Below are 10616 nucleotides of genomic sequence, written 5' to 3' on the forward strand. Positions count from 1 at the left end.
CTGCAAACGCCAAAAGCATCCTGGGCAGTATGAGCAGGAGCACAGCCAGTGGGAGTGATTATAGCCCTGGGCTCCGCACATTTGAGAACAGATCCAGAACACTCCCCCAGGTTCTGACCCGCTGCAATGCCTGAGAGACACTGGTAAACTGGATCCCGTTCAGTGGAGGGCCACCAAGGTCATGGTTGGAGCACTTGTGCTGTGAGAAGAAGCTGAAAAAGCTGGGCTTGTCCAGCTGGAAGAAAGGAAGATCTTGGGGGAACATGCAGCAGCATGTCCCAGTGGACAACAGGATGCCCATGAGCCAGCAATGTGTCTTGGTGGCCGAGAAGGCCAATGGCATCCTGGGGTGCATCAAGCAGAGTGTGGCCAGCAGGTCGAGGGAGGTCATCCTCCCCCTCTACTCTGCCCTGGTGAGGCCTCATCTGGAGTACTGTGTCCAGATCTGGGATCCCCACTTAAAGAAGGACAGGGAACTGCTGGAGAGGGTCCAGCAAAGGGCTACGAAGATGATGAGGGGATTGGAACATCTCTCTTATGAGGAAAGGCTGAGGGACTTGGGGCTTTTTAGTCTGGAGAAAAGGAGACTAAGGGGGGACCCTATCTATGCTTATAAATACCTAAAGGGAGGGTGCCAGGGGGATGGGAACAGTCTTTTGTCAGTGGTGCCCAGTGATAGGACTATAGGGAACAGGCACAAACTTGAATGTAGGAAGTTCCATCTTAACATGAGGAGTAACTTCTTTCCTTTGAGGGTGGCAGAGCACTGGCACAGGCTGCCCAGAGAGGTGGGGGAATCTCCCACTCTGGAGACATTCCAAACCCGCCTGGTTGCCATCCTGTGCAACCTGCTGTAGGTGACCCTGCTCTGGGAGGGGGCTTGGACTAGATGATCTCCAGAAGTCCCTTCCAACCCTGACCACTCTGTGATTCTGTGAAACTGGAGAGACATGGATATGAAGGGTGGACTGTTCGGTGGATGAGGAACTGGTTGGATAGTCCCATCCAGTAGTGGTCAACGGCCTCACATCCAGATGGAGACTGGTGACAAGGGGTGAACCTCAGGGGTCCATACTGGGACCAGTACTGTTCAATATCTTCATCAGTGACATAGGCAGTGGGATCGAGTGCACCCTCAGCAAGTATGCTGATGACACCACGCTGAATGGTGCGATTGAAACTCCCAGCGGACAGGATGTCATCCAGAGGGACCGGGACAGGCTCAAGAACTGAGCCCGTATGAACAGCATGAGGTTCAACAGGGCCAAGTGAAGGGTCCCGCACGTGGGTCGGGGCAATCCCTGATATCAGTACAACCTGGGGGATGAAAGGATGGAGAGCAGCCCTGCCGAGAAGGACTTGGGTATACTGGGGGGTGAAAAGCTGGACATGAGCTGGCAATGTGCGCTCGCAGATCACAAAGCCAACGGTATCCTGGGCTGCATCAAAAGATGCATTACCAGCAGGTCGAGGGAGGGCATTCTGCCCCTCTGCTCTGCTTTGGTGAGACCCCACCTGGAGTGCTGCTCCAGCTCTGGAGCCCTCAGCACAGGACAGACATGGACCCGTTTGAGTGGGTCCAGAGGAGGCCACAAAGATGCTCCGAGGGCTGGAGCACCTCTGCTGTGAGGAAAGGCTGAGAGAGTTGGGGTTGTTCAGCCTGGAGAAGAGAAGGCTCTGGGGAGACCGGAGCGGGGATTCCTCTTGCCTCAGTTCAGCTGCCCAAAATCAGAGTGAGCTCCTTCTCTGAGCTGCCCTGTGAGCAATGGAGACAGACGCCAGGAGGGAGCTTTTCCGATGCAAACATCGGGTGACATTTGAGGTGCCAGAGGTGGTTCAGGACACGTGCAGGGAACTGCAAGCTCTAATGGAGCAATTTTGAGAGACAGGGCAGCATCCGTGTGCACTGGTGGGGTATCCCTTTGGCCAACGGAAAACATAGAAGATCACAGAATCACAGGATCACAGAATCACACAATTGTAGGGGTTGGAAGGAACCGTTGGAGATCGTCTAGTGCAACCCCCCTGCCAAAGTAGGGTCACCTACAGCAGGTTGGACAGGAATGCAGCTGGGCGGCTTTTGAATATCTCCACAGAAGGAGACTCCACAGCCTCTCTGGACAGCCTCTTCCAGTGCTTTGGTGCCCTCAAAGTAAAGACATTTATCCTTGTGTTAAGATGGAATTTCCTGTGTTCCAGATTGTGCCCATTTCCCCTTGTCCTGTCGCTGGGCAGCAAAGAAAAGAGTCTGCCCCCATCCTCTTGACACCCTCCCTTTAGATATTGATAAGCATTGAGGAGATCCCCTCTCAGCCTTCTCTTCTCCAGGCTCAACAGACGCAGCTCTCTCAGCTGTTTCTCATAAAAGAGGTGCTCCAGTCCTACATTTTGCCCTGCTTCCACGCAGGATCCGGAACTCCACCATCTCATGGTCACTGCAGCCAAGGCTACCCCCAGCCTTCACATCCCCAACTAGTCCTCCTTTATTTGTCAGTAATATGTCCAGCAGTGCACCTCTCCTCGTTGGTTTCCCCACCAACTGTGTCAGAAAGTTCTCATCAATGCTCTGCAGAAACCTCTGGGACTCTGTGTGCCTGGCTGTGTTGTTTCCAGCAAATACCAGGGTGGCTGAGGTCCCCCGTGAGAACCAGGGCCAGTGACCATGAGGCTATTTCCAGCTGTCTGTAGAAGGCCTCATCAACTTCCTCTTCCTGATCTGGTGGTCTGTAGTAAACACCCACAACAGTGACTCCCACATTAGCCTGTCCCTTAATTCTTAACGATAAGCTCTCAACACATTCTTCATCCAGCTGCAGGCAGAGCTCAATGAGTTCCAGTTGCTCTGTCCCATAGAGAGCAACTCCACCACCTCACCCTGCTGGCCTGTCTTTCCAAAAAAGTACATAGCCATCTGTGACAGCATTCCAGTCCTGCGAGCTATCCCACCATGTCTCTGTAATTGCAATGAAACCATAGCCCTGTGACTGCACACAGATCTGTACTTCTTCCTGTCCATTAACCACACTGCGTGTGTACAGCCGTTTCAGAGAGGTCATCAAGCATGCAGGTTCCCTGGAGGAGAGCGAGAGGATCCATCAGAGTCGTACACGCCCTGGAGGTGGTTGGCTTTCTGGATATCACCTTGGGAGTCCGCTAAGGAATATTTGTCACTGCTCTGGTTGGCCGTGGTTATTGTCCAGCTGGATGTGACAGTTTCAAGCCTGCCTCACCAAGCTGGCCAGCCTGCTGCCAAAGACTCCCTTGCCTCTTCTAGACAGGTGGATCCCATCCCTCTCTAAAAGGCCATGTTCATATTTTATTGTCATAAAAGCAAAAACCCTCATGATAGCACCAGCCACGTAGCCAGGAGTTGACATGCATTATGAGTCCGTTTCTGGCTGCTCCCTTCTCTACCTGGTAAAACAGAGGAAAAGACTTCTATGTAGTCTAAATCGACCCTCTTCTACCTTAGAACTATTACCCATTGCCCTGTCGCAGCAGGCACTGCCCAAAGGGCAATGATGCCACGCTTGGTTTGTTCCTGCGAGCTGTCAGCAGGCAGTGCTCGGAGCCAGGCGCTGTTGCCTGCCACGGGGCCTGCACACCCTCATCCCACGAGCAGAGCATGCAGCGGGCCAAAGAGCATGGCATTGGGTGGGTGTATCACATCCACTACCATGCACGAGCCTCTGGGAAGATCAAACGATCCATCGGACTGCTATAAACTACACTGAGAGCCATGGGTGGTGGGACCTTCAAACGCTGGGATGCCCATTTAGCAAAGGCCACTTGGTTAGGTAACATTTGAGCATCTGCTATGGAGCTCTCCCTGCCCAGTGAGAACTTTTCCATACTGTGAAAGGAGATAAAGTCCCCATAGGGCACATGAAGAATATGTTCGGGAAGAAAGTCTGGGTTATTCCTGACACAGGCAAAGGCAATCCTATCCGTGGGTTTTCTTTTGTTTAGGGCCCTTGGTGCACTTGGTGGGTGATGCGGGAAGATGGGGATGACCGATGTGTTCCTCAAGGGGATTTGATTTTGGTGAGAATGGCCAATGAATCAAATGATATGATATTTATTGCTAAATTACCACTATATGTCATCACTGATACGGTTGCTATATGCTCTATCTATGGCATTGCAGTGAAAGTGACCTAAATTAATGAAGAATGAACTTTGATGAAACTGAGCAAAGTGCAGAAGTGATGGAACCAGAAGTGGCTGCAGCAACTGGCACCCGGGAATTGTCTTGAGATCAACATCTTCAACCCACAGATGATGGGCATGGGCCATGCCGCCTACACCAGCTGCGAGCTCCAGATGCAGCACGCAACAATTCAACACCACACACCATGTCTCCTGCCAGGAAAGACAGTTACAACAGATGGAGCCCAAAGTCATGGACTAAATGAACTCAAGGGACATTTCAGTGGGATGGGCCATGGACTAAGGGAATGATATCTGTGTGCATATATACATATATGAAAGACAGGAAAATGGTGGTGATTTAAGGAAAAGTGTAAGACCTGGGCATGAGGTAGATGGTATAGAATAAGGGGCGGACGCTGTCCTGGTTTTGCCTGGGATAGAGTTAATATCCTTCCTGGTAGCTGCTGTGTTTTGGATTGACTATGAGAATAACATTGTTAACTCATATTGTTTTAGTTGTTGCTGAGTGATGCTTATATTAAGTCACGGACTTTTTCAACTTCCTGTTGAAGGTGAGGGGCCACAGACAAGACAAGCTGGCCAAAGGAATGTTCCATCTCATAGACGTCATGCTCAGTATATAAATGGGAGTTAGCAGGGGGGCAGGGATCGGTGATCACGTCTCCGGACAGGCTGGGGAGTTAATCATAGGGAAGTGACAGCAATTTGTGTTGCATCACTTTATTTTGTTTATTATTATTATTATTAGTAGCAGTAGTAGTAATAGTATCTTTTCTGTTACCGTTCTTTTAAACAATATTTATCTCAGCCCGTGTCTTTTTTTTCTGTTTCTCCTTTTTCTCCCTATTCTACTTGGGACATCCCATTAAATTTAAGAGCTGTTATCTGACCAGCTACATCTGACTCAGTGTTGTGCAAGGGTCAGACACAGTAGGATCAAGCCTCAAAAAAAGTAGTATAAACCCAGAAAAATATCAATAAGCAGGATTATCACAAGAGAAAAATTCAGGCTCGTGGTCTAAGATAAATTCTGGGCAATGTGCGGAGAAGAGGCGGTAGGTTATTGTCGGTGAAACAGCGTCCATTGGGCCTGTTTCCGCAGGGCAGCCTTGAGCTCCTGGTTCCTCATGCTGTAGATGAGGGGGTTCACTGCTGGAGGCACCACCGAGTACAACACTGCCACCACCAGGTCCAGAGATGGGGAGGAGATGGAGGGGGGCTTCAGATGGGCAAACACTCCAGTGCTGATAAAGAGGGAGACCACGGCCAGGTGAGGGACACACGTGGAAAAGGCTTTGTGGCGTCCCTGCTCAGAGGGGATCCTCAGCACAGCCCTCATGATCTGCACATAGGACACCACAATGAAAACAAAACACGCCAATGCTAAACAGACACCAACCACAAGAAGCCCAACTTCCCTGAGGTAGGAGTGTGAGCAGGCGAGCTTGAGGATGTGGGGGACTTCACAGAAGAACTGTGCCACGGCATTGCCCTGTCAGAGGGGCAGTGAAAATGTATTGGCCGTGTGCAGGAGAGAATTGAGAAACCCACTGCCCCAGGCAGCTGCTGCCATGCGGACACAAGCTCTGCTGCCCAGGAGGGTCCCGTAGTGCAGGGGATGGCAGATGGCAACGTAGCGGTCATAGGCCATGATGGTGAGGAGAAAATACTCAGCTGAAATAAAAATGAGAAAGAAAAAGAGCTGGACAGCACATCCTGCATAGGAGATGGCCCTGGTGTTCCAGAGGGAGTTGGCCATGGCTTTGGGTAGAGTGGTAGAGATGGAGCCCAGGTCAAGAACAGAGAGGTTGAGGAGGAAGAAGTACATGGGGGTGTGGAGGCGGTGGTCGCAGGTGATGGTGGTGATGATGAGGCCGTTTCCCAGGAGGGCAGCCAGGTAGATGCCCAGGAAGAGCCCGAAGGTCAAGAGCTGCAGCTCCCGTGTGTCTGCCAATGCCAGGAGGATGAAGTGGGTGATGGAGCTGCTGTTGGACATTTGCTGCCTCTGGGCAGGGGGACCTGTCCAAGAAGGAAAAGGCAGTCATAAACTGGGAGAGACTTCTCTGAGGAAATCCCAATGCCATTCCTCACAGAAATCCCCCTCCCACAGCTGAATGAGGAATGATGCAGCTCATTCCCAACCCCACAAACTCATTGACACTCTCACTTATCGGGTAAAATACTACTTCGTCACCTACTTTCCATGAGGGCACCTCTGGGGCACGAGTCAGAGGCAGAGTCAGAGGCAGAAGAGAAGCTGACCCGCACCCCCTCCCAAACTCCTTAGATGCAGAGTTCAACAGAGGGGTGGGGAAACGAGGAGAAACACGTCTGTGCTCTGAAAAAATGAAGCGAGGAGAGGGAGTCAGGCAGGCGTGCAGTGAAGCCTTCTCCTCAGTGACAGTGTCTCCAGACAGAGACGCTGCAGGGCACTTGCTTTTATGTTGTGCATCACTTGTAGGACACAAACACATCTCCTGGACTGGAGGTGCAGCTGCTGAGAAGGCATCTTGGGCTCTGGACCCTTTGGCTGTGGGGCGGGCGGGAGAGAAGAGCAGAGGCTTCCTGCGGAGAAGTTGTCTGAAGTTCAGGGGGTGGCCGGAGGTGCCAGGATCATCCTGCCTGGGCACTTCTTGCAGCAGCTCCCTCTCTGTCCCTGCCTGTGTCTGGGCTGCCAGGAGCTGCCCCTGCCTGGAGCTGCTTCTCTGCCCCCGGGTCTCCTCCCTGCCAGTGCCCCAGAGCCCATCCCACCCGCTGTGTGTTCAGCTCTGCCCTGCAGACCCCTCCTGGCAGCACAGCGCTGCCCGGGGGCATCTCTGGGTGTGTGGGGGCTCAGGAGCAGCTCAGGGAAGTGCTATCGAGAACGGGGGTCTTTGTGCCTTCTCCACAAAGGAGAAATCCATTCTCACCACCCACTGCCCACCCAGCAGCAAAGAGGAGAAATCCCACAGCACAGACTTGTTCTCTTTCAGGGGAAAGGTGCCTCGATATCCTTCTTCAAAAGGGCCCTCTGCAAATGTCCTGGGGGTGATGTGGATCTGGAGCAGCCCTGACCCACACAGGTCCATCTCAGCAACAGAAGGCATCTGCCTTGCTGGCAGTCACTCCTTCCACCCACTGCTTCTCCCCACAGAAGCTCCGTGGGAGCTCCCCGGGCAGGCGCAGAGCTGACCCTGGCAGAGTCCCTGCCCCGGCACACAGCCCCTGGGGTTCATGGACCCTGCTGGCAAGGACAGCCCTGGCCACCCCTGCCTGCACACCCCTATGCACACCTCCACCACCATCCCCAGCAGAAGGCAGCCCTCGGGCCCCCTCCCTCTCACCGGGCAGCAGGGAAGCCCTGCTCTGGAGCACATCCTCCTCCTCTACAGCACTGAAAATGAGAGAGTCCTCCTGACAGAGCCCAGCAGCTCTCAGATGGACCAGCTTGAGGAGATCCCTCCAGGAACTGGAGCTGCATAGCCTGGCACCCCGACACTTACCACGCAGAGGGCGGTGAAGATTTCTGCCCCAGTGAGCTCTCAGCACCCCCTACTCCAGACTGCCTTTAAGCTCTCCCTGCCTCGCAGGTCTCCCCTCTCTGCCTGCAGGCAGTGCCCCCAGCCCTGCTCCTGGGCAGAGCTGTCTCTCTGCAGCGCTGCCCACTTGCCAGGAGCTCCCTCCGGCCCAGCAGCCTGGCCCAGCTCAGCAGCAGAGGACCAGCTCATGGTGCCACTCTCTCTGTCCCCTCTGGGCTCCTCCTTGGAGGTGTCCCTGGGGCTCCAGGGCAACCGCCTGTGAAAAAGCCTGATGCAATCTCTCATGTTCCCTCCCTCTGCTGCGCAGAGACACTTACTTCCAGCAGTGTTCTTTCTCTCAGCAGAAGAAGAGCTGGCCATGAGTACCCCCTCTTCTTGTCCCATCAGTAGCACACACGAGGTCTTGGACTCTTGGTACCAGGAGTCCTTATGGCAAGTCACCGCTTGCCTGGTGCCACAGCTGGGGGGCTTCAGCCCAAACGTGCAGCAATGATCTCAGCCAGGGGCACAGACAGGACGAGCTGGAGCCGTTCCTGTGGCAGACAGAGCTGTGACATGGTGGCAGAGCTCAGTCCAGCTGGTCTTCAAGGACAGCCTCCTCCAAGCTCTGCTATAGTCCAGATCGCAATTCAATCTAACCCTGAAAGGCAATTCAAGGGCACCAGAATGAGTGTTTACTCCTTCAGGAACAGTTTGAGGAGAAACAAAGCCACTGTGTGGCCACTGCTGAGTTTCAGAGAGCGGGTGGAGCTATATGGGAGATTCTCTACATCCTCTTTGCCTCACTCTGCCCCAGCAAGGTCTCCCAGGGCTCTGAGACAAGGGGCAGGAATCTGGAGGAACGCCACCAGCAGTGGATTGTTCCCAAGTCACCTTAACTAAGACAATCCTTACCAGTCTATGGGACAGGAGGGGTGGCAGCTGAGGGAGATGACAGGGTAAGCCAATGTCCCAGCGTGTCCAATGACACTCCGTAATCATTGAAAGGCCATGGAGGTTGAGGGAGGGAACTCCCTGATGACTGGCAGCATCCAAATATTGCATGCTCTTTTAAAAATTGGCCAACGGATAAGCAGGGGAAGTCAAGGCTGTGCCCCAGAGTGTGTCCACTCAGAACCCATTTGTGGGTGTCTGAAACCCTGGATTTACCCAGGGCTGCTTGTGTCCCACCGTTCTCTGCTTCCTGTGATGAAGGAACAGGATTGCTCAGCGCAGGGAGAGAAGCGCTCGTCTTTTAAGTTGGAAGTCAGCAAAGTTTTCAACATCTTCCCCCACAATATGCTTGTGCCTGAATTAGGATGTCATCGCTTGCATGGGTGCATAAGGAGATGGGTAACTAACCAGACGGCTGTTTTGGCTCAGAGGTGTGTGGTCAATGTGTGGTACTCTCCCTTGAGGCATCTAGCTTTAAAGCTCCTGCAAGGGTCTGTCCTGCCACCTGCCCTGTTTATCATGTTTTTAAGGACCTGGAGAAGACTCAAGTGTTCTTTTTCATAGGATTTGCAGACACTACTCTGGCGGGAAGGGCTGGCATGCCAAAGGACATAGACAGGCCAGAGGGATGGGCCAAAAGTAATATCATGATGTCCGATAAAGAGAACTCTGAAGTCCTGCCCTTGAGGTGCACTAACCCCATGCAATGACAGAGGGCAGGGGCGGTGTGGCTGGGTGGCAGCTTTGCGGGAAAGGCTCTGCTGGTCCTTCAGTTTCATTAGGCAAAACAGGAGCAGGGGGCAAAGAAGGCCAACAGCATCCTTTGCTTCTCTTTCCATTCCCTGAAATCCCGAGTGCTTCTCTTTTATTCTCCTTATGCCCTCCCAAAAGAACAGCCCACCTGTGCTGGTTTGAGGTGAAACAGAACCCATTTTGTGTTCAGTAATTTGACTTTGCAGCCAAGCCTCCTCGAACTAACTGAACTCTCTGAAATTTAATGCATATTGGCCATAAGCTGTTTGCTTACCAGGCCAGGTTGGCCGGGGCTTGGAGACAGCTCATCCAGTTGAAGGTGTCCCTGCTCATGGCAGGGGGAGGGTGCACTAGATGGCCTTTAATGGTCCCTTCCAACCCAAACCATTCCATGATTCTAACCAGAGCTCGTTTTTACTGGGAGGGGACCAAGTCTGTACTGGAAGGGTTTAATGAAATCCAGTTTGAAATGGCACAGTGCAAATCGTACTGGGAGGGGATGAGAGGATGCAGTTTATACTGGGAGCATGCTCAGCCTGTACTTGGAGGGGTTAAAGAGGACTAGTTTGTAGTGGGAGGGGCCAAGTTTGTACTGGCAGGGGTTAAAGCAACCCAGTTTGTACTGTGACAGAGACCAGACTGTAGTGGGAAGGGGCCAGGGGCTCCAGTGTGGACTGGGAGGGTGGCCCAGTGTACCCTGGGAGGGTCTAAAGGCATAAAGTTTGTACTGGGACAGGGCCCAGTCTGTTTGTACTGAGACGAGGCCCAGACTCTGCTGGGATTGGCTCAGAGGATCCCATTTCTACGTGGAGAGGGCCCAGTCTGTACTGTGAGGAAACTGGGGGATCCAGTCTGTACTGAGATGAGGCCCAGTCTGTACAAGGCAGCGTTAAAGCAATCCATTTTGTACTGGTACACAGAGCAGTCTGCACTGGGAGCTGGGCTGGGATCCACTTTGGACTAGGAAGAGGCTCTTTCTCCACTGGGAGGAATTAAAGGGATTCTCTTTATACTGGGACAAGGCCCCTTCTGTACTGGGAGGGAATCAGGGGATGCAGTTTGGACTGGGACAGGGCCCAGTCTGTCCTGGCATAAGTTAGAGGATCCAGATTGTATTGGAGGTGGCCAGTTGGTAGTGGGTGGGGACCGGGGAGTCCATTTTGGACTTGGCATTGGCCCAGTCTGTACTTGGAGGAGTTAAATGGAGTAATCTCTATTTGTTGACAGTCAGTTCTGTAC

At 52.9% G+C, this 10616-nt stretch overlaps 1 pseudogene across 1 annotated transcript; it reads right to left on the bottom strand.

Annotated features, from left to right (window-relative positions):
- Positions 1–5233: 5233 nt before the first annotated feature.
- On the bottom strand, positions 5234–6169 carry LOC309684427 (olfactory receptor 14J1-like; annotated as a pseudogene). Its single transcript has one exon. The product of its transcript is annotated as an olfactory receptor 14J1-like (transcript).
- Between the last annotated feature and the right edge of the window lie 4447 nt (positions 6170–10616).

Source organism: Vanellus vanellus, assembly GCF_965231255.1.
Source record: "Vanellus vanellus genome assembly, contig: HAP1_SCAFFOLD_70, whole genome shotgun sequence".
NCBI classification, from domain to species: domain Eukaryota; kingdom Metazoa; phylum Chordata; class Aves; order Charadriiformes; family Charadriidae; genus Vanellus; species Vanellus vanellus.